General features: G+C 45.0%; 1 pseudogene; it reads right to left on the reverse strand.

Annotated features, from left to right (window-relative positions):
• LOC115140280 (aminopeptidase O-like) overlaps window positions 1–27,549 on the reverse strand; it is a 151,428-nt pseudogene that overhangs the window by 72,882 nt on the left and 50,997 nt on the right.

Raw genomic sequence — 27,549 nt, forward strand, 5'->3', positions numbered from 1 at the left:
TACAGCCTAATCATCAACAGTGACGAGACAGCCTATAGGGAGGAGGTCAGAGACCTGGCCATGTGGTGCCAGGACAACAACCTCTCCCTTGATGTGATCAAGATAAAGGAGACGATTGTGGACTACAGGAAAAGGAGGACCGAGCACGCACCCATTCTCATTGACAGGGCTATATTGGAGCAGGTTGAGAGCTTCAAGTTCCTTGGTGTTCACATCACCAACAAACTAACATGGTCCAAGCACACCAAGACAGTCGTGAAGAGGGCACAACAAAACCTATTCCACCCCAGGAGACTGAAAAGATTTGGCATGGGTCCTCAGATCCTCAAAAGGTTCTACATCTGCACCATCGAGAACATCCTGACTGGTTGCATCACTGCCTGTTATGGCAACTGCTCGGCATCCGACCGCAAGGCACTACAGAGGGTAGTACGTACGACCCAGTACATCACTGGGGCAAATCTTCCTGCCATCCAGGACCTCTATACCAGGCGGTGTCAGAGGAAGGCCCTAAAAATTGTCAAAGACTCCAGCCACCCTAATCATAGACTGTTCTCTCTGTTCCCCCCCCCCCACTTTTTCGCCGCTGCTGCTCTCTGTTATTATCTATGTATAGTCACTTTAATAACTCTACCTACATGTACATATTACCTCAACTAACCGGTGCCCCCCACATTGACTCTGTACCGATACCCCCCTGTATAGTCTCGCTATTGTTATTTTACTGCTGCTCTTTAATTACTTGTTACTTTTATTTCTTATTCTTACTCATATTTTTTAAACTGCATTGTTGGTTAGGGGCTTGTACGTAAGCATTTCACTGTAAGGTGAAGGGAAATAATGTATTCGTCACATGTGACAAATTTGATTTGATTTTTTTTATTTTTTATTTTATTTCACCTTTATTTAACCAGGTAGGCTAGTTGAGAACAAGTTCTCATTTGCAACTGCGACCTGGCCAAGATAAAGCATAGCAGTGTGAACAGACAACACAGAGTTACACATGGAGTAAGCAATTAACAAGTCAATAACACAGTAGAAAAAAAAATGGGCAGTCTATATACAATGTGTGCAAAAGGCATGAGGTAGGCGAATAATACAATTTTGCAGATTAACACTGGAGTGATAAATGATCAGATGGTCATGTACAGGTAGAGATATTGGTGTGCAAAAGAGCAGAAAGGTAAATAAATAAATAAAATAAAAAACAGTATAAAAACAGTATGGGGATGAGGTAGGTGAAAATGGGTGGGCTATTTACCAATTTTGAAATTGCACACATTGTGTTACACGCATTGAAACACCTGTGGCATTGTGTTGTGTGACAAAACTGCACATTTTACAGTGGCCTTTTATTGTCCCCAGCACAAACAACAAACCTGTGTAATGATCATGCTGTTTAATCAGCTTCATGATATGACACACCTATCAGGTGGATGGATTATCTTGGCAAATGAGAAATGCTCACAAACATGGATGAAAACAAATTTGTGCACAACATTTGAGAGAAATAAGCTTTTTGTGAGTATGGAACATTTCTGGGATATTTTATTTCAGCTCATGAAATATGACCAACACTTTATATGTTGTGTTTATATTTTTGTTCAGTATAGTTTGTTGTCTTCTGTTACGTTCCCCAGTTTCTGTGTTGTAGTTTGTGTATTTGTGAGTGTGTTGCAGGAAATGGCTTCCTGAAATTCTCCCCAAGCAGCTGATTGGTCAGCCCCATTCCTGATTGGAGAGCTGACCCCGCCCCCTCGTCAGGACGCAGCTGTCTTCAATTAACGACTCTTTCTGAAGCTATATATACTGTGTTGGTTGTTCTCAGAAAGAGAGGATTGCTGAGAGGAAGCTGATGGCTATATGCTGTGTTGGTTATATGCTGTGTTGGTTATATGCTGTGTTGGTTATATGCTGTGTTGGTTATATGTGCTGTGTTGGTTATATGTGCTGTGTTGGTTATATGTGCTGTGTTGGTTATATGTGCTGTGTTGGTTATATGTGCTGTGTTGGTTATATGCTGTGTTGGTTATATGCTGTGTTGGTTATATGCTGTGTTGGTTATATACTGTGTTGGTTGTGCTCAGAGGGAGATGATTCGTATGTCCTGTGTTTTCGGTGTTGCGCAGAGGTATAATTTGTTGCCAGTATTTTGTAGCCGGTCCTACTAAGGTATGTCTATGACCAAAAGGACTGTTTTCGATTGAAATTGTTTGTAATATTCTGTTTCATTTGTTCCCAGGGGGGAAGGCACCTAGGGAGTGCTTAGGCAAGAGGCCCACTGGCATACTCGGTCTATGCACACTAGGTAAGACCTGGGTGGACCACCCCCTGTATTTTGGTTAGTGCACCATGTGGTGATAAGTAGTGGGTAGGCAGGTAAGATAGGAGAGGGGGTTTCGATATTTATTTTCTTTGCTTTGGTTCCGTCCAGCCCCTTTTCCCCATATTACCATGTGAAGGAATAAATTCCTAGTAAACTGTAAATTATCTGCCTTTTGTCATCCTTACAGTCCCATACCTCTTTCTTTAGTTGAGTTGTGGCAGGATGTTGCGTTCCCTCTCACTAGCGGCGTGCGTAACATCTTCTACTAAATCAGAAGTTATTATCCTGGGTGACCTATGAGTGGAAAATGCAGGCTTTAGACAATCTAAAATACATGTGTAATGATCTAAACTTAACCCAGCTAGTGACTAAGCCTACATGTCCGAACCCTTCAAAGTCAACTCTAGATTTGTGTATTCATTAGAATAAATCAGAGAAATATGTTTCTACTGGTGGCTTCGCCCAAGATATTAGTGACCATTGCACAGTTGTTTCTGTCAGCCTCATGTCATCAGAAAGGGGAAATATAATAACTTCAGTGAACACAATCTTTATTTTAGTGACCTTGACTGTACTTCAGCTGTCCCTGAACCTGACTTAGCTTTCAGCCTTCATTCAGATGTCTTCAATACTATTGTGGATAATCATGCTCCAAAAAAAAAACAAAGGGTTAAAGGTGAGTTGAATGCCTGGTGCACTCCGGAATTATCAGAAGTCATTCATAAAAGAGCTGATCCTCGGGTCAAGGCCAGCAACACAGGCTTAGGCCCGGACTGGCAAGCTTTTAGGAAGCAACTGAGGAATCATTGTTTAAGACAAAACACAAAGGATAAATCTGATTATTATGTAACCGTTTGGATTTGAATAGGAACCCGTCTAAATTCTGAACTTAATCCCTGAAGGGCTCTACTTCCTCTCTCCCACAACACATTAATGCAGACACTGGCCTCATTACAGAAAAATATGCCATCATTGATGCATTTAATCACCATTTTATTTTAGCGGGCTATCTTGATAATGGTCTGGATGCTGATAGGGGAAACTTGCTGAATGATAATAGGAATTATAGTCAATGATTTTCTTTAAGACTATTTACAGAAAAATAAGTCCTGGATGCTTTGCTAGTAATTGACAACAAGAAATCAACTGGTGCTGACCAATCGGATCCTGTTCTGCTGAAGTCTGCAGCGCCCACTATTGTTGGCCCAATAACGCACCATTTTTTAAAATTGTTATCAGGAAATATTCAAAAAGTATGGAAATCAGCTCTTGTGTCGGAGGGGATATTTGTGATCTTAATTACCACCCCATTTCAAGGCGTCCTTGTCTTGCTAAGATTCTTGAATCCTTGGTAAATGTACAACTTTGCTCTTTATCTGCGAAATGTATTTTGAATGTAGACCGATCAGGGTTTAGGCCTGGACACCACTATTACAGCAACCACTTAGGTTGTTAATGATCTTGTCAATGCTTTAGACACTGGAATGAAATGAGCTGCTTTGTTTGTGGACCTGTCAAAAGATGTCAACATTCCTATTTCAATACTAACGTTGTCTGCCAGTGTGTTTGTGTACGAATGAATCTAGTATTGTGTGTTAATGCGTTTGTCATGGTGATTGTGAGAGAGTGGGTAGGGTAGAATCTAGTGAGCGTTGAGGCAGTAAAGTGCCATTGTGTTGGAGGATACCACACATAGCTGTTTTACAGCCTAGATAACTGCTGCCATTCCCTGCATAGCAAGGCTTTTGTACTCCTGAGAGAGAGACACACACAACCCTTTCATAGCCATGGCCCCACTTGTAAAAACACTCCAAGTGCTCAAAGACACTAGCAATGCACGCTACAAGCTCAAACACACACATACACTACATGTCCAAACGCATGTGGACACTTGCTCATCAAATGTGTCATTGTAAAATCATGGGCACTGATATGCAGTCGGTCCCTCCGTTGCTGCTATAACTGCCTCTACTCTTCTGGGTAGTAATTCCCACTAGATGTTGAAACATTTCTGTGGAGACTTGCTTCTATTCAGACACCAGCATTAGTGAGGTAGGACACTGACGTTGGGCGATTAGTCCTGGCTCGCAGTCGACGTTCCAATTTATCCCAAATGTGTTCGATGGGGTTGATGTCAGGGCTTTGTGCAGGCCTGTCGAGTTCTTCCACAGCAAACTCGACAAACCATTTCTGTATGGACCTCGCTTTGTGCACGGGGTCATTGTCATACTGAAACAGGAAAGGGTCTTCCCCAAACTGTTTCCACCAAGATGGAAGCACAGAATCGTCTAGAATGTAATAGTCTGCTTTAGCATTAAGATTTCCCTTCACTGGAACTAAGAGGCCTAGGCCAAACCATGAAAAATAGCGCCAGACCATTATTCCTCCTCCACCAAACTTTACAGTTGGCACTATGAGTTCGGGCAGGTAGCGTTCTCCTGGCATCTGCCAAACCCAGATTAGTCCGTCAAATTGCCAGATGGTGAAGCATGATTCATTACTGTAGAGAACAAATTTCCAATGCTCCAGAGTCCAATAGTGGTGAGCTTTACACCACTCCAGCCAATGCTTGGCATTGCGCATGGAGAGCTTAGGCTTGTGTGCGTCTGCTCTGCCATGGAAACCCAGTTCATGAAGCTCCCAACAAAGAGTTATTGTGCTGACGTTGCTTCCAGAGGCAGTTTGGAACTCGGTAGGGAGTGATGCAACCGAGGAAAGATGATTTTACGCGTTACGCACATCAGCACTCGGCGGTCCCATTCTGTGAGTTTGTGCGGCCTACCACTTCGCAGCTGAGCCGTTGTTGCTCCTAGACGGTTTTAGTTCGCAATAACAGCACTTACTGTTGACCGGGAAGGTCTAGCAGGGCAGAAATTTGACGAGCTGACTTGTTGGAAAGGTGGCATCCTATGACGGTGCCACATTGAACGTCATTGACCTCTTCAGTAAGGCCATTCTACTGCCAATGTTTGTCTATGGAGATTGCATGGTAGTGTGCTCGATTTTATACACGTCAGCAACGTGTGTGGCTGAAATAGCTGAATCCACTAATGTGAAGGCATATCACATATGTTTGTATATATAGTGTGCATACTAGACATTAAAGCTATGTGTATTGAGCTCTATGGTCAAAAGTCAGAAATAGCTAAATACATTTCTGGTGGCTCTGTCTGGTGGCTCTGTCTGGTGGCTCTGGAGGGTGGCTCTGTCTGGTGGCTCTGGAGGGTGGCCTTATTGAATTGTTATGACCCACCCTAGACTCATCCCCAAACTGCATGCTTACCAAGGTTTATATAGTTTGTGTTTTACATTACTTTTTATTTCTATTTGTTTACTAAATTCTGTATTTAGCAGTAGTTTTTCATTTTAACTTCAGTTTACTATAACAACATTGCTGCTTACTCATACTAACAGTGATCTAAAAATAGACAGCAGCTCAGTTCCCATTCCATTTGGCCTTTCTGGGATGTGTGGGGATGTCATTGTTTATTATTATGTCTCCAAACTGTTGCCTGCCATTTTCTATTTCCAGCCATGTTCAAGATAATGTATTGTTAACCTTAGAGTAATGGATCAAGTGAAGGACTGAAAAAAGACGATATCTAAAAGGTTCAGATTGATCCAGATTCTGCCAATGTTACCAACATATCATACACTGAAAAAACACGGCAATCGAGTGTCAGAAAACACAACTCTCTGCGTTCAACTGACCGTCACGCATTCCAAGGTTGGGATGATGACAATTTATCAGTGAATATTCCTGGAGGTAAGGATTGCCAGACAAAGGAACACTACGAGGTAATTAAGATCAGTTATCATGGTGATTAGGAGTAGTCATTAGAGTAGATTGATTGTGAGGTGGTTGGGGGAGTTGGAGACCTGTGACTAGCAGAGAGCTGAGAGTTGGTGGTTTGTGACTAGCAGAGAGCTGAGAGTTGGAGACCTGTGACTAGCTGAGAGTTGGAGACCTGTGACTAGCAGAGAGCTGAGAGTTGGAGGGCTGTGACTCACAGAGAGCTGAGAGTTGGAGGGCTGTGACTAGCAGAGAGCTGAGAGTTGAATAGATTTGACTAGCAGAGAGCTGAGAGTAGGTTTGATTTGATTTGGATGGCTGTGACTAACAGAGAGCTGAGAGTTAGAAGGCTGTGAAGAGTAGAGAGAGCTGAGAGTTGGAGCGCTGTGACTAGCAGAGAGCTGAGAGTTGGAGCGCTCTGACTAGCTGAGAGTTGGAGCGCTCTGACTAGCTGAGAGTTGGAGCGCTGTGACTAGCTGAGAGTTGGAGCGCTGTGACTAGCAGAGAGCTGAGAGTTGGAGCGCTGTGACTAGCTGAGAGTTGGAGCGCTGTGACTAGCAGAGAGCTGAGAGTTGGAGCGCTGTGACTAGCTGAGAGTTGGAGCGCTGTGACTAGCTGAGAGTTGGAGCGCTGTGACTAGCAGAGAGCTGAGAGTTGGAGCGCTGTGACTAGCAGAGAGCTGAGAGTTGGAGCGCTGTGACTAGCAGAGAGCTGAGAGTTGGAGCGCTGTGACTAGCAGAGAGCTGAGAGTTGGAGCGCTGTGACTAGCAGAGAGCTGAGAGTTGGAGCGCTGTGACTAGCTGAGAGTTGGAGTGCTGTGACTAGCAGAGAGCTGAGAGTTGGAGCGCTGTGACTAGCAGAGAGCTGAGAGTTGGAGCGCTCTGACTAGCTGAGAGTTGGAGCGCTGTGACTAGCTGAGAGTTGGAGCGCTGTGACTAGCAGAGAGCTGAGAGTTGGAGCGCTGTGACTAGCTGAGAGTTGGAGCGCTGTGACTAGCAGAGAGCTGAGAGTTGGAGCGCTGTGACTAGCAGAGAGCTGAGAGTTGGAGCGCTGTGACTAGCAGAGAGCTGAGAGTTGGAGCGCTGTGACTAGCTGAGAGTTGGAGTGCTGTGACTAGCAGAGAGCTGAGAGTTGGAGCGCTGTGACTAGCAGAGAGCTGAGAGTTGGAGCGCTGTGACTAGCAGAGAGCTGAGAGTTGGAGCGCTGTGACTAGCAGAGAGCTGAGAGTTGGAGCGGTGTGACTAGCAGAGAGCCGAGAGTTGGTGGTTTGTGACTAGCTGAGAGTTGGAGCGCTGTGACTAGCAGAGAGCTGAGAGTTGGAGCGCTGTGACTAGCAGAGAGCTGAGAGTTGGAGCGCTGTGACTAGCAGAGAGCTGGGAGTTGGAGCGCTGTGACTAGCAGAGAGCTGAGAGTTGGAGCGCTGTGACTAGCAGAGAGCTGAGAGTTGGAGCGCTGTGACTAGCAGAGAGCTGAGAGTTGGAGCGCTGTGACTAGCAGAGAGCTGAGAGTTGGAGCGCTGTGACTAGCAGAGAGCTGAGAATTGGAGCGCCGTGACTAGCAGAGAGCTGAGAGTTGGAGCGCTGTGACTAGCAGAGAGCTGAGAGTTGGAGCGCCGTGACTAACAGAGAGCTGAGAGTTGGAGCGCTGTGACTAGCAGAGAGCTGAGAGTTGGAGCGCTGTGACTAGCAGAGAGCTGAGAGTTGAAGCGCTGTGACTAGCAGAGAGCTGTCAGACCTTAAATGATATCTATACGCTGGGAGTTCCTAATGAAAAGAGAAGCATAGCACCATTCATATCCACTTATGTCAATGCAGTAGAGATGAGTCATGTGACTGCTGATAGAGGAAAATACCTTATTTGAACACCAAGAAGAAGAAAGAAAGAGAGAGAGAGACTATTTGTACATCGTTACAACACTCTATATAGACATTTCACATTTGCTTATCGTCTAGTTCACTTGCTTTGGCAATGTAGAGAGAGAGAGAGCTCCCAAGTTCAAACCTTGTACATCACATTTTCAATAATGTTGTATTGGTATTAGACATGACCACAATGTTTTCACAGTTATGAAAAATACATCACTAGTGTCTGACTCGTGGTTCCATCTGCCTTTTCTAATAAATAAAACTTTTAAAAAATGAACCGAAAGAGGAATAACTGTTCCTATGTAGCTCAGTTGGTAGAGCATGGCGACAGGGTTTGGGTTTGATTCCCACGGGGGACCAGTCAAAAAATGTATGCATTCACTACCGTATGTCGCTCTGGATAGGAGTGTCTGCTAAATGACTAAAATGTAACTGAACTAACTCCAGAGTTCAACCTCAACACTATAGCATACTAGGCCTATTCTGACCAGTGTTACTGCAGACGTTTCAACCACTCCGCTTACTTTAGGATTTCCTGGTCAATCCAGCCAGTCTGCATAAATAGCATAAATGGTGAGACCTTGTCTGGAATACAATGGCAGAACATACACTGAACAAATATCTAAACGCAACATGTAAAGTGTTGGTTTCAGGAGCTGAAATAAAAGATCCCAGAAATGTTCCATACGCACAAAAAGTTTATTTCTCTCAAATGTGGTGCACACATTTGTTTACATTCCTGTTAGTGAACATTTCTGCATGGCCAAGATAATCCATCCACCTGACAGGTGTGGTATATCAAGAAGCTGATTCAACAGAATGATCATTACACAGATGCACCATGAGCTGGGGACAACAAAAGGCCACTCTAAAATGTGCAGTTTTACCCACAACACAATGTCACAGATGTCTCATGTTTTGAGGGAGCATGCAATTGGCATGCTGACTGCAGGAATGTCCCCCAAAGCTGTTGCCAGATCATTTAATGTTTATTTCTCTACCATAAGCCACCTTCAATGTTGTTTTCAAGAATTTGGCAGTACGTCCAACCGGCCTCCCAACCACAGACCACGTGTATGGCGTCGTGATGGTGAGTGGTTTGCTGAAATCAACGTTGTGAACAGAGTGCCCATGGTGGCGGTGCTGTTATGGTATAGGCAGGCATAAGCTACGGACAATGAACACAATTTCATTTTATCGATGGCAATTTGAATGCACAGAGATACTGTACAACGGTTTGATTTGTCTAATCTTAGCAATTTCTTCTTAGCTAGCTACATAGCCGTCTTTGTATCAAAGATAATTGCGTAATTATCGTATTTCGTCGTCCTCCTATCTGCCCAGCAGCTAGCCAGCTAGCTAACGTTCACCGTCTACCGTAGCACTGTAGTAACTATCACACTCAACTGAACGACTTGATTAGTGTAGTGTTAGCTAGCTACATAGTTGTCTTTGCTGTCTTCGTATCCAAGATAATTGTGTAGTTTAGAGTGTGTAGTCTTAGAGCGATTATCTTAATTTACCGAGGTTAGCTAGCCAGCTATTTGTCGTCCTTAACGTAGGAGTCACTCCTAGCTAGCCAACAGCTAGCCAACGTCTACTGAATAGAACTTTCGCATTCCGGTCGCATTCCGCTTCGCTCCACAGGTAGTATCACATTTTCATTTCATTTCATTACAGTCCCAACGGTGTGATTTGTTTGATCGTAGCTAGCTACATAGCTAGCTACATAGCCGTCTTTGTTTCAAAGATAATTGTGTAGTCTAGAGCGATTTTCTAGGTTAGCTAGCCAGCTATTGTCGTTCTTTTAACGCAACGTAACGTAATCAACACTGCTAGCTAGCCAGCTAGCCCCCGAATAGCAGCATTGTAGAAACTTTACACTCAACGGAACGACTTGATTAGTGTAGTGTCAACAACGCAGCCACTGCCAGCTAGCCTACAAAGTCAACAACGCAGCCACTGCCAGCTAGCCTACCTCAGCAGTACCGTATCATTTTAATCATTTTAGTCAATTAGATTCTTGCTACGTAAGCTTAACTTTCTGAACATTCGAGACGTGTAGTCCACTTGTCATTCCAATCTCCTTTGCATTAGCGTAGCCTCTTCTCTAGCCTGTCAACTATGTGTCTGTCTATCCCTGTTCTCTCCTCTCTGCACAGACCATACAAACGCTCTAATCCACCCTAATCTGGTGGTCCCAGTGCGCACGACCCACGTGGAGTTCCAGGTCTCCGGTAGCCTCTGGAACTGCCGATCTGCGGCCAACAAGGCAGAGTTCATCTCAGCCTATGCCTCCCTCCAGTCCCTCGACTTCTTGGCACTGACGGAAACATGGATCACCACAGACAACACCGCTACTCCTACTGCTCTCTCTTCGTCCGCCCACGTGTTCTCGCACACCCCGAGAGCTTCTGGTCAGCGGGGTGGTGGCACCGGGATCCTCATCTCTCCCAAGTGGTCATTCTCTCTTTCTCCCCTTACCCATCTGTCTATCGCCTCCTTTGAATTCCATGCTGTCACAGTTACCAGCCCTTTCAAGCTTAACATCCTTATCATTTATCGCCCTCCAGGTTCCCTCGGAGAGTTCATCAATGAGCTTGATGCCTTGATAAGCTCCTTTCCTGAGGACGGCTCAGCTCTCACAGTTCTGGGCGACTTTAACCTCCCCACGTCTACCTTTGACTCATTCCTCTCTGCCTCCTTCTTTCCACTCCTCTCCTCTTTTGACCTCACCCTCTCACCTTCCCCCCTACTCACAAGGCAGGCAATACGCTCGACCTCATCTTTACTAGATGCTGTTCTTCCACTAACCTCATTGCAACTCCCCTCCAAGTCTCCGACCACTACCTTGTATCCTTTTCCCTCTCGCTCTCATCCAACACTTCCCACACTGCCCCTACTCGGATGGTATCGCGCCGTCCCAACCTTCGCTCTCTCTCCCCCGCTACTCTCTCCTCTTCCGTCCTATCATCTCTTCCCTCTGCTCAAACCTTCTCCAACCTATCTCCTGATTCTGCCTCCTCAACCCTCTCCTCCCTTTCTGCATCCTTTGACTCTCTATGTCCCCTATCCTCCAGGCCGGCTCGGTCCTCCCCTCCCGCTCCGTGGCTCGACGACTCATTGCGAGCTCACAGAACAGGGCTCCGGGCAGCCGAGCGGAAATGGAGGAAAACTCGCCTCCCTGCGGACCTGGCATCCTTTCACTCCCTCCTCTCTACATTTTCCTCCTCTGTCTCTGCTGCTAAAGCCACTTTCTACCACTCTAAATTCCAAGCATCTGCCTCTAACCCTAGGAAGCTCTTTGCCACCTTCTCCCTCCTGAATCCTCCTCCCCCTCCCCCCCCTCCTCCCTCTCTGCAGATGACTTCGTCAACCATTTTGAAAAGAAGGTCGACGACATCCGATCCTCGTTTGCTAAGTCAAACGACACCGCTGGTTCTGCTCACACTGCCCTACCCTGTGCTGTGACCTCTTTCTCCCCTCTCTCTCCAGATGACATCTTGCGTCTTGTGACGGCCGGCCGCCCAACAACCTGCCCGCTTGACCCTATCCCCTCCTCTCTTCTCCAGACCATTTCCGGTGACCTTCTCCCTTACCTCACCTCGCTCATCAACTCATCCCTGACCGCTGGCTACGTCCCTCCCGTCTTCAAGAGAGCGAGAGTTGCACCCCTTCTGAAAAAACCTACACTCGATCCCTCCGATGTCAACAACTACAGACCAGTATCCCTTCTTTCTTTTCTCTCCAAAACTCTTGAACGTGCCGTCCTTGGCCAGCTCTCCCGCTATCTCTCTCAGAATGCCCTTCTTGATCCAAATCAGTCAGGTTTCAAGACTAGTCATTCAACTGAGACTGCTCTTCTCTGTATCACGGAGGCACTCCGCACTGCTAAAGCTAACTCTCTCTCCTCTGCTCTCATCCTTCTAGACCTATCGGCTGCCTTCGATACTGTGAACCATCAGATCCTCCTCTCCACCCTCTCCGAGTTGGGCATCTCCGGCGCGGCCCATGCTTGGATTGCGTCCTACCTGACAGGTCGCTCCTACCAGGTGGCGTGGCGAGAATCTGTCTCCTCACCACGCGCTCTCACCACTGGTGTCCCCCAGGGCTCTGTTCTAGGCCCTCTCCTATTCTCGCTATACACCAAGTCACTTGGCTCTGTCATAACCTCACATGGTCTCTCCTATCATTGCTATGCAGACGACACACAATTAATCTTCTCCTTTCCCCCCTCTGATGACCAGGTGGCGAATCGCATCTCTGCATGTCTGGCAGACATATCAGTGTGGATGACGGATCACCACCTCAAGCTGAACCTCGGCAAGACGGAGCTGCTCTTCCTCCCGGGGAAGGACTGCCCGTTCCATGATCTCGCCATCACGGTTGACAACTCCATCGTGTCCTCCTCCCAGAGCGCTAAGAACCTTGGCGTGATCCTGGACAACACCCTGTCGTTCTCAACTAACATCAAGGCGGTGGCCCGTTCCTGTAGGTTCATGCTCTACAACATCCGCAGAGTACGACCCTGCCTCACACAGGAAGCGGCGCAGGTCCTAATCCAGGCACTTGTCATCTCCCGTCTTGATTACTGCAACTCGCTGTTGGCTGGGCTCCCTGCCTGTGCCATTAAACCCCTACAATTCATCCAGAACGCCGCAGCCCGTCTGGTGTTCAACCTTCCCAAGTTCTCTCACGTCACCCCGCTCCTCCGCTCTCTCCACTGGCTTCCAGTTGAAGCTCGCATCCGCTACAAGACCATGGTGCTTGCCTACGGAGCTGTGAGGGGAACGGCACCTCAGTACCTCCAGGCTCTGATCAGGCCCTACACCCAAACAAGGGCACTGCGTTCATCCACTTCTGGCCTGCTCGCCTCCCTACCACTGAGGAAGTACAGTTCCCGCTCAGCCCAGTCAAAACTGTTCGCTGCTCTGGCCCCCCAATGGTGGAACAAACTCCCTCACGACGCCAGGACAGCGGAGTCAATCACCACCTTCCGGAGACACCTGAAACCCCACCTCTTTAAGGAATACCTAGGATAGGATAAAGTAATCCTTCTCACCCCCCCCACCCCCTTAAAAGATCTAGATGCACTATTGTAAAGTGGCTGTTCCACTGGATGTCATAAGGTGAATGCACCAATTTGTAAGTCGCTCTGGATAAGAGCGTCTGCTAAATGACTTAAATTAATAAATGAAATAAATGTGATGCGATCCTGAGGCCCATTGTTGTGCCATTCATCCCCGACCATCACCTCATGTTTCAGCATGATAATGCACTGCCCCATGTTGCAAGGATCTCTAAGCAATTCCTGGGAGCTGAAAATGTCCCAGTTATTTTATGGCCTGCATACTCACCAGACATTTCACCCATTAAGCATGTTTGAGATGCTCTGGATCGATGTGTACAACAGTGTATTCCAGTTCCCCTCAATAGCCAGCAACTTCACACAGCCATTGAAGAGGAGTAGGACAACATTCCACAGGCCACAATCAACAGCCTGATCAACTATGAGAAGGAGATGTGCTGTGTGAGGCAAATGGTGGTCACACCAGATACTGACTGGTTATCTGATCCACGACCCTAACTATTTTTTAAGGTATCTGTGACCAACAGATGCATATCTGTATCCATAGATGTGCAAAATCCATAGATGTGCAAAATCCATAGATTAGGGCCTAATGAATGTATTTCAATTGACTGATTTCCTTATATGAACTGTAACTCAGAAAACATATTTGAAATTGTTGCATGTTGCGTTTATATTTTAGTTCAGAATAATTGTTATTGTTAATGTAACCACTGTTATTACCTAACCACTGTTATTACCTAAGACACAATGATTAAACATAATCCTGGGAAAATAGTTATTGTATTGTGAAGAAAAATTTGGGCAACACTTTCAAATAGCAGAGAAGGGAAATTCTGGCACGCACACGCACGCACGCACGCACGCACGCACACACACACACACACACACCCTCTTTCAGTCTATGGTGTTTACAGTTGGATGCAGCAGACACAAATATTGACCATCCTTACCTTTCCCTCCAGCTCTCACTTTAATGAAATCAATCTGCTCTGGACACAAGCTACAGCACAGGAAGGGAGAAGACACTGCTTTGAGAGGAGAGAGGAGGGGGAGAAAGGGAGGGAGAAGACACTGCTTTGAGAGGAGAGAGGAGGGGGAGAAAGGGAGGGAGAAGACACTGCTTTGAGAGGAGAGAGGAGGGGGAGAAAGGGAGTGAGAAGAATAGAAAGAGTGAAGTGGATAGAGACTAGAAGGGATTGGGACAGAGACAAGAGGGACAGATGCTGAAGTGGGAAAGAGGCAAGGTGAGAAAGATGGAATAGAAAGGAGAGATTATACAATAATCTCAGGATTGATTGTGTCCATTTCCCTATGCATTTCTCAAATCAACTTAACTCTCTGTGTCAAAAAAGGACTCCAGCAGCAAGAAATCCTGAACCAAAACATGAATGATTAATTACATGTAGTTCAGTGCATGTATGTACCAGTATGCATGTATATACTGTATGTGTGTATGTACCAGTATGCATGTATATACTGTATGTGTGTATGTACCAGTATGCATGTATATACTGTATGTGTGTATGTACCAGTATGCATGTATATACTGTATGTGTGTATGTACCAGTATGCATGTATATACTGTATGTGTGTATGTACCAGTATGCATGTATATACTGTATGTGTGTATGTACCAGTATGCATGTATATACTGTATGTGTGTATGTACCAGTATGCATGTATATACTGTATGTGTGTATGTACCAGTATGCATGTATATACTGTATGTGTGTATGTACCAGTATGCATGTATATACTGTATGTGTGTATGTACCAGTATGCATGTATATACTGTATGTGTGTATGTACCAGTATGCATGTATATACTGTATGTGTGTATGTACCAGTATGCATGTATATACTGTATGTGTGTACTGTAAGTGCAATGATTAGTGCTCTTAAAATCCGTAGTCTTTTCCTGCAGTCAATGACCAAAAGTGCCCTCTTTGGCCTCAATGTTCTTCATATTTTTCATAATTTCACAATTGATAAAAATATTTTTGTGATGAATATAAAGTGTAATATTGGGATGCAAACTCAACATTGAATGCATTTCAACTCTATATCTGACATAGTACAGGTGTCTTTTTTGTTGTTGCCCATAACCATGTGTGAGTTGCAATGTTCCCTCTAAGCTACACCCTTCGCACCAGGCAAAAATAAATATCAGCATGCACAGAGAAGCAAGAGACTAAACTTCGCTTAACTAGAGGTTTCCCATTTAGTTAACACTATCAATGTTTCCCTTTACTGTGAGAATTGTGATCTAATCAACAAAATATTAGCCACTTTCAATGCAAGAAAGAAAACAAACTATGAAAGACTTATTATGCAAAACTAACTATGCAAGAGATTTTGTTGTAGGCAGAATGCATCTGAGTAGGATTCTATTGCATTGACAGGCAGCACTCAGGTCTGTACTCTACACCACAGAAGGTTGGTGGCACCTTAATTGGGGAGGACAGGCTCGTGGTAATGGCTGAAGCGGAATCCACCACTTAATCCTATGTTGTCCTTCCACATCTGTAGTGGAAAGTGGCAGAGCTACAGTGCTGAGCTACAGGCGACATTCAGAGCTACAGGCGACATTCTGAAAATCGGTCTTCCCACGAAAACGGATGTAGTGTCCAAGCTATATCACTCTATGGAAAGATAACACTCTCAAGAACACGGTGGTGTTCTCTCTGCTTTTCTGCATGACCCCCACAACAGTCATGGGCCTCGTGTGAAGGTAACCCAGTACTGATTTAAAGGGATTTTTCGAAATGTTGGTATTGAGGCCCTCCATTGTCAGATGAACTTGTGGATACAATTATTATGTCTCTGTGTCCAGTATGAAGGAAGTTAGAGGTAGTTTCGTGAGCCAATGCTAGCAGATACCCACCTAGTCATCACGCTAATGCTAGTTAGCAATTGTGCTAGTGCTAGTTAGCAGCAGGGATGAAAGTAAGTAAAACACTTCTGGGGATACGCCGTACCGATAAAACATGAGTCTATCACAATTAACTGAAAATGGCAAGAAAACTATATGCTACTACACCATTATTTAACATTACTGTATGTCAGTCACTTGACTTGAAACCGGGTGGTAGAAGCTTGAAATTGCATTGTGGTTCAACGAGAACACTTACTTTTTACCAAGACAGGAGTGGACAAGCCGGAGATGAGTGGCCGATATCGAGGCGTGCGTGGACAACAGTGGACGCTTAAATTCAGACTGCAAGTGGAGGCCTAATGACATTGGCAGAATTTCCTTACAGTACTTGTAGGGGTTTTGTAACTGCTTCATCTGAGTCTGGGGAAGAAGATAAAGGGCCTCATTGCCAAAATTCCAAAGTAACCCTTTAAAACAGTATGTAGGTAGTTTTGTGCCAACAAAAAAGGGTGGCCAAAAACAAAAATACTTCCTGAGCTTTCTTATATCTCCTAGATACAGGACAGACACTTCAACACATGCTTCCTTATGATTCTTTTGTTGTTGACTGTCTGTTTTTCCATTTATTACTTTTTTATTCAATGCATTTCTATGGGATATAGTAGTAAAGCCCCAATTAAATATTTTATAAAATAATGTTTTTATATTTTGTTTTTATACCTACAGGGGTCTTAAAATGAAAAACCAAATAGCTAAATGATCCACGTGCGACCATCCTAAAACAATTCCGTATGTTGGCTTAGCAGAACCCCCCCCCCCCCCCCCTGCTTGTAAACCTAGGTCACTGCCATGGGTCTGAACGTGGTTATGAAACATTCATTAATGAATAGGGCCCCGGGTCCTCTACTGCAGGCACCAAGGGCCAGGTGTGGTAGCCCATATACGCACACATGGACACAAACACATGCACAAACACACACACATCCGTACACACACTCACAGGTGCATGCACCCACACGCACACAGCAAGGTGTGATCACTCACAGCCATAAGGTTCTAGCAGGACAAACACATCTTGGCTCGTACAGGACCAGTCAAAAGTTTGGACACACCAACTCATCCAAGGTTTTACTTTATTTTGATAATTTTCTAAATTATAGAATAATAGTGAATACATCAAAACTATGAAATAAAACATGTGGAATCATGGAGTAACCACTCTTGGCATTCTCTCAACCAGCTTCATGAGGTGACTTGTTAAAACTTAATTTATGGAATTTGTTTCCTTCTTAATGCGTTTGACCCAATCACTTGTGTTGTGACATGGTAGGGGTGGTATACAGAAGATATTTGCCCTATTTGGTAAAAGACCAAGTCCGTATTATGGCAAGAACAGCTCAAATAAGCAAAGAGAAATGACAGTCCATAATTACTTGAGATGTGAAGGTCAGTCAAAAACTTTGAACATTTCTTCAAATGCAGTCACAAAAACCATCAAGTGCTATGATGATACTGGCTCTCATGAGGAACACCACAGGAAAGGAAGATCCAGAGTTACCTCTGCTGCAGAGGATAAATTCATTAGAGTTACCAGCCTCAGAAATTGCAGCCCAAATAATACTTCACAGAGTTAAAAAAACACACACATCTCAACATCAACTGTTCAGAGACTTTGTGAATCAGGCCTTCATGTTCGAATTGCTGCAAAGAAACCACTACTAAAGGACACCAATAAGAAGAAGACACTTGCTTGGGCCAAGAAACACGAGCAATGGACATTAGACCCGTGGAAATCTGTCCTTTGGTCTAATGAGTCCAAATTTTGGATTTTTGGTTCCAACAGCTGACATTTGTTTTTCAACAGGACAATGACCCAACACACCTTCAGGCTGTGTAAGGGCTATTTGACCAAGAAGGAGAGTGTTGGCCTTTCCACAATCACCTGACCTCAACCCAATTGAGATGGTTTGGGATGAGTTAGACCAGAATTTGAAGGAAAAGCAGCCAACAGTGCTCAGCATATATCTGGGAACTCCTTCAAGACTGTTGGAAGATTATTCCAGGAGAAGGTGGTTGAGAGAATGCTAAGAATGTGCAAAGCTGTCATCAAGGCAAAGGGTGGCTACTTTGAAGAATCTCAAATATAAAATATATTTTGATCTGTTTAACACTTTTTTCATTAATACATGATTCCATACGTGTTATTTCATAGTTTTGAATGTAGAAATATACAATGTAGAAAATAGAAGAAAAATTTAGAACCTTGCATGAGTAGGTGTGTCCAAACTTTTGACTGGTACTGTATATTTACGACTGGGGATCAACATTTTCATAAAGAGATTGTTTCAAACACTGACTGCTTTAAATAAACTCAGCAAAAAAAGAAATGTCCTCTCATTCTGAACTGCGTTTATTTTCAGCAAATGAAACGTGTAAATATTTGTATGAACATAACAAGATTCAACAACTGAGACATAAACTGAACAAGTTCCACAGACATGTGACTAACAGAAATTGAATAATGTGTCTCTGAACAAAGGGGGGGGGTCAAAATCAAAAGTAACAGTCAGTATCTGGTGTGGCCACCAGCTGCATTAAGTACTGCAGTGCATCTCCTCCTCGTGGACTGCAACAGATTTTCCAGTTCTTGCTGTGAGATGTTACCACACTCTTCCACCAAGGCATCTACAAGTTCCCGGACATTTCTGGAGGGAATGGCCCTAGCCCTCACCCTCCAATCCAACAGGTCCCAGACATGCTCAAAGGAATTGAGATCTGGGCTCTTCGCTGGCCATGGCAGAACACTGACATTCCTGTCTTGCAGGAAATCACGCACAGAACGAGCAGTATGGCTGGTGGCATTGTCATGCTGTAGGGCCATGCAAGGATGAGCCTGCAGGAAGGGTACCACATGAGGGAGGAGGATGTCTTACATATAACGCACAGCTAAGTCTGATAATAATCTCCGCACTGCTAAAGCTAACTCTCTCTCCTCTTCTCTCATCCTTCTAGACCTATCGGCTGCCTTCGATACTGTGAACCATCAGATCCTCCTCTCCACCCTCTCCGAGTTGGGCATCTCCGGCGCGGCCCACGCTTGGATTGCGTCCTACCTGACAGGTCGCTCCTACCAGGTGGCGTGGCGAGAATCTGTCTCCTCACCACGCGCTCTCACCACTGGCGTCCCCCAGGGCTCTGTTCTAGGCCCTCTCCTATTCTCGCTATACACCAAGTCACTTGGCTCTGTCATAACCTCACATGGTCTCTCCTATCATTGCTATGCAGACGACACACAATTAATCTTCTCCTTTCCCCCTTCTGATGACCAGGTGGCGAAACGCATCTCTGCATCTCTGGCAGACATATCAGTGTGGATGACGGATCACCACCTCAAGCTGAACCTCTGCAAGACGGAGCTGCTCTTCCTCCCGGGGAAGGACTGCCCATTCCATGATCTCGCCATCACGGTTGACAACTCCATTGTGTCCTCCTCCCAGAGCGCTAAGAACCTTGGCGTGATCCTGGACAACACCCTGTCGTTCTCAACTAACATCAAGGCGGTGGCCCGTTCTTGTAGGTTCATGCTCTACAACATCCGCAGAGTACGACCCTGCCTCACACATGAAGCAGCGCAGGTCCTAATCCAGGCACTTGTCATCTCCCGTCTGGATTACTGCAACTCGCTGTTGGCTGGGCTCCCTGCCTGTGCCATTAAACCCCTACAACTCATCCAGAACGCCGCAGCCCGTCTGGTGTTCAACCTTCCCAAGTTCTCTCACGTCACCCCGCTCCTCCGCTCTCTCCACTGGCTTCCAGTTGAAGCTCGCATCCGCTACAAGACCATGGTGCTTGCCTACGGAGCTGTGAGGGGAACGGCACCTCAGTACCTCCAGGCTCTGATCAGGCCCTACACCCAAACAAGGGCACTGCGTTCATCCACCTCTGGCCTGCTCGCCTCCCTACCACTGAGGAAGTACAGTTCCCGCGCAGCCCAGTCAAAACTGTTCGCTGCTCTGGCCCCCCAATGGTGGAATAAACTCCCTCACGACGCCAGGACAGCGGAGTCAATCACCACCTTCCGGAGACACCTGAAACCCCACCTCTTTCAGGAATACCTAGGATAGGATAAAGTAATCCTTCTCACCCCCCTTAAAAGATTTAGATGCACTATTGTAAAGTGGCTGTTCCACTGGATGTCTTAAGGTGAACGCACCAATTTGTAAGTCGCTCTGGATAAGAGCGTCTGCTAAATGACTTAAATGTAAATGTAAATGTAATAATGCTGTGACACACCGCCCCAGACCATGACGGACCCTCCACCTCCAAATTGATCCCGCTCCAGAGTACAGGCCTCGGTGTAACGCTCATTCCTTTGACCATAAACGCGAATCCAATTATCACCCCTGGTGAGACCAAACCGCGACTCGTCAGTGAAGAGCAATTTTTGCCAGTCCTGTCTGGTCCAGAGACGGTGAGTTTGTGCCCACAGGCGACGTTGTTGCCGGTGATGTCTGATGAGGACCTGCCTTACAACAGGCCTACAAGACCTCAGTCCAGCCTCTCTCAGCCTATTGCGGACAGTCTGAGCACTGATGAAGGGATTGTGTGTTCCTGGTGTAAGTCGGACAGTTGCTGTTGCTATCCTGTACCTGTCCCGCAGGTGTGATGTTAGGATGTACCGATCCTGTGCAGGTGTTGTTACAGATGGTCTGCCACTGCGAAGATGATCAGCTGTCTGTCCTGTCTCCCTGTAGCGCTGTCTTAGGCGTCTCACAGTACGGACATTGCAATTTTTTGCCCTAGCCGCATCTGCAGTTCTCATGCTTCCTTGCAGCAATGCCTAAGGCACGTTCACGCAGATGAGCAGGGACCCTGGGCATCTTTCTTTTTGTGTTTTTCAGAGTCATAAAAAAATGCCTCTTAGTGTCCTAAGTTTTCATAACTGTGACCTTAATTGCCTACCGTCTGACAGCGGTTAGTGTCTTAACGACCGTTCCACAGGTACATGTTCATTAATTGTTTATGGGTCATTGGGAAACAGCGTTTAAACCCTTTACAATGAAGATCTGCCAAGTTATTTTGATTTTTACTAATTATCTTTGAAAGTCAGGGTCCTGAAAAAGGACAATTCGTTTTTTGCTGAGTTTATAAATAAACACTTGGGGATCTATTCAATCACATCTGCTCTAGCCGACATCCGCATAGCTGTTGTTTTGACGTTGTCGTTGGTGGAACTGTGTTAGAGCTGTCAAATCCACAAGTGGCTCCTAGCATTATACCCAAAGCGGACAATTGCCATTGGCTGCACAGAGTCGCATTACGAGTAATCCCATGCAGCCTTGGTTACAAGTTGGAACACTGGAATGTGAGATGTAATTGACACCTCCATTGGGCTGACAGATATCCTTTTTATTTAATTTAAGGATGTTCAATTTGAGCTCATCTGAAGGATGTTTTTGTTCAAGTTCACTTGGTAACTGCTCAAACCCACATTTGAACACACATAGTTGAAAACACACACACACACACACACACACACACACACACACACACACACACACACACACACACACACACACACACACACACACACACACACACCTGCATAAAGCCAGACCCTGGAGGGAACCATAGTTTATCTGTCTCTTTCAGAAGAGTTATATTTAGAGACAGGCTGAGAGGCGACTCTTCCTGCTGATTTATCGGCATAGTTTCTAGTGTTTTTATACCTCATCCGGTTTCCACAGTAAAACCTGTGTAATCTGTAGATGTAAGGATATAGTCCAGGGAGCTATACATCTTTGTGTTACATAGAGTGCTGTCTACTCTGGTAATAGCTTCTGATTTCCTCCTAGTCTCACACACACACACACACACACACACACACACACACACACACACACACACACACACACACACACACACACACACACACACACACACACACACACACACACACACACACACACACAGATAAGAGCTCTGTTTAAACTGTTGGGCAGGTTTTAGAACGGACGCCATGTTATCAAATGAAATGAAATTGTATTTGCCAAATAAAACAGGTGTAGATCTTACAGTGAAATGCTTACTTACAAGCCCTTAACCAACAATGCAACAACGCCTTAATTCTCAAAATGTTGCTGATGTAACAATACTAGAACGCCTCTGACAATTCCCTATAAATGACCCGCTGTAAACAAGCAAATCAGAGCAGCGAATTTAAGGGTGCAATATGTAGAAATCGGTGAGCCATTTCCTGATTGCTCAAATTCTCATAGTTTGCCTGATTTCAGTTTATTTGACAAAACAAGCAATGCATAGTGTAGAGAATCACTGTACAATCTAAACCACTGTTAAATATATTTTCCATAACCAAAACTATTGTTGAGAGAGAGAAGGAGAGAGAGAGAGGAGAGAGAGAGAGAGAGAGAGAGAGAGAGAGAGAGAGAGAGAGAGAGAGAGAGGGAGAGAATGAGATAGAAGGAGAGAGAGAGGGAGAGGGGGAGCAGGAGAGAGAAGGAGAGAGAGAGAGAGAGAGAGAGAGAGAGAGAGAGAGAGAGAGAGAGAGAGAGAGAGAGAGCAGGAGAGAGAAGGAGAGAGAAGGAGAGAGAGAGAGAGAGAGAGAGAGAGAGAGAATGAGCTAGAAGGAGAGAGAGAGGGAGAGGGGGATCAGGAGAGAGAAGGAGAGAGAGAGAGAGAGAGAGGGAGAGAGAGAGAGAGGGAGAGAGAGAGAGAGAGAGGGAGAGAGAGAGAGAGAAGAAAAACCCTGGAATGTGTACGTGTGTCCAAACTTTTGACTGGTACTGTACATCAAATATATCTACACACACTGGTTATAAACCTGATATACGTTTGGTGAATCTAACTACAAAGCAGGAGATGGTTCTCTGTAGCTCAGTTAGTAGAGCATGGTGCTTGCTACTCCAGGACTCTGCAGAGTCCATCACAGGGTCTTACTTCTTCACATTACAGTTGAGGACTAAACTATTGAGAGTGTTACTACTATCCCAGTTCTCCCCTATCTCTGACTTTGAGAAATCTCTCATGGTTAAACCAACCTTTTGCTATTTTTAGTTATCTTTTACAAAGACATAGTTCCAGGTAGTGCAATCACAATGTCATTATGTTTGATGTAATTCTGCCTTAATGTAATTACTGTAATCTTGAAGTTATTCATAGAGGTTATTGTGTAAAGGAAAGTTATGTATTTGCTGGATCTGAAATAGATTTCTCAGAAACCAGCTCCACATAGTTAATCCCAAAAGAGAGGACACACACATACAGAGTGCCCTAGGAAGAGGTTTCCGGTAAACTCCAGGAAGTATATTTTCCTCAGTAGTCCACACTGAGCAGACAAAACACTAGTGTCACTTCCTCTAGTCTGATCCCCCCCACCCTCACCCCCACCCCCATCCCCTCCATCTCCTCTCCTTTCTTCCTCCTTCATGCTTACCCTATTACAGTTTATGCTCTATTAGCTGCTGGTAGAGGTCAGATCAGGTAGCCGACCAGCCCTACTGTACGTAACCAGAAATAATCACAAATAATCGGCCGGATGACTGAGAGGAGTAACATCATCAGTAGATAGATTGCTCAGATACCTAGTGTTGTGTGTGTGTGTGTGTGTGTGTGTGTGTGTGTGTGTGTGTGTGTGTGTGTGTGTGTGTGTGTGTGTGTGTGTGTGTGTGTGTGTGTGTGTGTGTGTGTGTGTGTGTGTGTGTGTGTGTTTCGCCTTTTTGTAATTTGCAGAGATATACTACCGGTATGTGTTGTCATGTGGAATGTGTGTGTGTGTTTCACCATGTCTGTAGCCTTGCCTCCTATTTCCTCAGTGAGAGGGAGCTAAGAGAAATGGCCAGTCATGAGGAGTGTATTGATCAGCTAGCTAGGCGCCTGTCTTGCCTGTGTATAGACAAATCCTTCAAGGGCTAAGCCCATGGCAGCCTGAGTTAATCTTTTCTAAACCATCAATACACTTTAACAGAAACTATCACCGCATCCACAGCCAGACAGAGCACAGGAATCACTTTTACTTTACTGTTTTAATTGTTTTTGTGTGTGTATAGTCTCTGTGTGTGTTTGTTTCATCTGTATGTGTGTGTGTGTGTATAGTCTCTGTGTGTGTTTGTTTCATCTGTATGTGTGTGTGTGTGTGTGTGTGTGTATAGTCTCTGTGTGTGTTTGTTTCATCTGTATGTGTGTGTGTGTGTGTGTGTGTGTGTGTGTGTGTGTGTGTGTGTGTGTGTGTGTGTGTGTGTGTGTGTGTGTGTGTGTGTGTGTGTTCTCTCGGGAAGGCTGGGCTCAGTGAGTCATGGGCAGTAAAGTCAAAGCGTAGCATGGTGAGTTCGTATAAACACTATAGAATGACATTAGAAATCTGGATGTGATTTGTGGCCTACCTTTAGCACAATGGCAGCCTGTTTAATGCAAATAAGAGGGGTTACACTGCTGACTAAATGGACTCTACAGATGTAGGATCTTCATTTGATTGCCCTGTTGCAGAATAACTTTCCTGCAATGGACATTTTAAACGTGTAGTGTATTCAGGGTTTAAAAAGGCTTCTGAAGTTTGTCATTTCCACTTTGAAGTTTCAGACTCAATTTCCTCTTAAGAAAAATGTATCAACACCTACAAAATGTACAATTATTATTATCAACATAATAATTCACATTTCTTGTTGCTGAATGATTATTGTCCTGCTGTAGCAAACTGGCTACAATTAAGATATTACATCTGTAGCTGGATTATTCCTTTGAACTTTCTCAACTTTTGGAAAAGGAGTGTAACGGATGTGAAATAGCTAGCTAGTTAGCGGTGGTGCGCGCTAAATAGCGTTTCAATCGGTGACATCACCTGCTCTGAGACCTTGAAGTAGTGGTTCCCTGCCTGACTGACTGACTGTCTGACTGTCTGTCTGACTGTGTGTCCGTCTGTCTGTCTGTCTGTCTGTCTGTCTGTCTGTCTGCCTGACTGTCTGTCTGTCTGTCTGTCTGTCTGTCTGTCTGTCTGTCTGTCTGTCTGTCTGTCTGTCTGTCTGTCTGTCTGTCTGTCTGTCTGTCTGTCTGTCTGTCTGTCTGTCTGTCTGTCTGCCTGACTGTCTGTTTGTTTGTCTGTCTGACTGACGGTCTGTCTGTTTGTTTGTCTGTCTGACTGACTGACTGTCTGTTTGTTTGTCTGTCTGTCTGTCTGACTGTTTGTTTGTCTGTCTGTCTGACTGACGGTCTGGTGTGCAGGTTCAACATGGAGGATAAAGGCCTCAAACATTTCCTCAACGCCGAGAGTCCACTACCTCAAGGTAAGGAGAAAGTACACACATCACTGAATCAAATAGGACAAGTGTGACAGTAGCTAATCAAAAACTGTCAAAAGAAAAATATATATAACTGTCTGTCTATCTCTTCAAGTATGTATTTGGTCCGTATTTGAGCACCCTCCTGTGACGAAATACCATGGACAACTCATTCTCTCTCAGATAGGTGCTACTGTGTTACTGTGTTACTGCAAACTCAAAGTCCATTTTACATGGAAAACTGTTTTACCTCTAAGAGAAACACTGTAAGCCTCACCTTCAAGTCAACTCGATCTCACATAAATTGTTGTTGGTTATCTCATTGTGCAGACAGGCATTGAAACCATTGAAGGTGGGTCTGAACTTTCTGATTTAGCCTCGGATTCAATTTCCCTCATGAGGAAATGTGACTGAGAAAGGGATTTTGGTCTTGGAGGCTTTGATGTGGGTGTCTCTTGTGTGTGTTCGAAAGTCGGAAGTGTTTGTACTTTTACTCAAACAGTACACAGTTACAGTCACTCAACCTTCTAGATAACTTGAAACAGTCTAACCAGGTGTTGTGTCTGAAAGTAGCCTAGACTACCTTGCAATCCAGCCAACTTCTTTGGGCAATTAGCTTCAGCCGTCCGGTGTGCGACCGTGGATAAGTTGGTTTGACTTTGGCTAGCCTCTCTGGGGCTAGTAAGGGACTGTCAATAAATTACACAATGGGACAATACTTTAATGTTGCACGTCTTTCAGTTGTCTCATTAAATGCTTTCAATATTTGCACATGAATATCTACAATTTATAGTTGGCTTGATGTTTTTAAGATATTGACATTTAAAAAATATTTGGACGAGACTGTCAGGGTGTGTATGAAGGCGATGTCAGCTGCAGGAGAGCAGTATGATTAAATAAAGCGCACTTTATTATAGTTCCAAACCGGGAGCACAACAAAACAAACGAGCTCAAAAAACGGAACAATAAAGTAAAGCGCTTAACGAACATCACTTGACATGAAAACAATTACACACAAAACATGATGGGAAACAGAGGGTTAAATACAAGTAGCTTAATTGGGGAAATGTAAACCAGGTGTGTATGAAAACAAGACAAGACAAATGGATATATGAGAAATGGAGCGGCGATGGCTAGAAAGCCGGTGACGTCGATCGCCGAACAAGGACAGGAGCCGACTTTGGCGGAAGTCGTGACAGACTGACTTTATAACCAAAATTATCCTATTTAGACTTTGTAGTCAATACTAGAATTAATGTTTCTGACTAATATTGATGACACATAAGCTATTTTCTACCAGAGAAGTTGTGTGTTGCCTTCAGTTGCTCTTTACTGTGTCAGTGATACTGAAATAAACTCAGCAAAAAAAGAAACATCTCTTTTTCAGAACCCTGTCTTAACGGTTTAAACACTGTTTCCCATGCTTGTTCAATGAACCATAAACAATTAATGAACATGCACCTGTGGAACGGTCGTTAAGACACTAACAGCTTACAGACGGTAGGCAATTAAGATCACATTTATGAAAACTTAAAACACTAAAGAGGCCTTTCTACTGACTCTGAAAAACACGAAAATAAAGATGCCCAGGGTCCCTGCTCATCTGCGTGAACATGCCTTAGGCATGCTGCAAGGAGGCATGATGACTGCATATGTGGCAAGGGCATTAAATTGCCATGTCCGTACTGTGAGACGCCTAAGACAGCGCTACAGAGAGACAGGACGGACAGCTGATCATCTTCGCAGTGGCAGACCATGTGTAACAACACCTGCATAGGATCGGTACATCCGAACATCACACCTGCGGGACTGGTACAGGATGGCAACAGCAACTGCCCGATTTACACCAGGAAAGCACAATCCCTCCATCAGTGCTCAGACTGTCCGCAATAGGCTGAGAGAGGCTGGACTGAGGGCTTGTAGGCCTGTTGTAAGGCATGTCCTCACCAGACATCACCGGCAACAACATCGCCTGTGGGCACAAACCCTCCGTCGCTGGACCAGACAGGACTGGCAAAAATTGCTCTTCACTAATGAATCCCGGTTTTGTCTCACCAGGGGTGATGGTTGGATTCACATTTATCGTCAAAGGAATGCGCGTTACACCGAGGCCTGTACTCTGGAGCGGGATCGATTTGGAGGTGGAGGGTCCATAATGGTCTGCGGCGGTGTGTCACAGCATCATCGGACTAAGCTTTTTGTCATGGCAGGCAATCTCAACACTGTGCGTTACAGAGAAGACATCCTCCTCCCTCATGTGGTACCCTTCCTGCAGGCTCATCCTGACATGACCCTACAGCATGACAAT

The sequence above is a fragment of the Oncorhynchus nerka genome, linkage group LG13 (genome assembly GCF_034236695.1).
Source record: "Oncorhynchus nerka isolate Pitt River linkage group LG13, Oner_Uvic_2.0, whole genome shotgun sequence".
NCBI lineage: Eukaryota > Metazoa > Chordata > Actinopteri > Salmoniformes > Salmonidae > Oncorhynchus > Oncorhynchus nerka.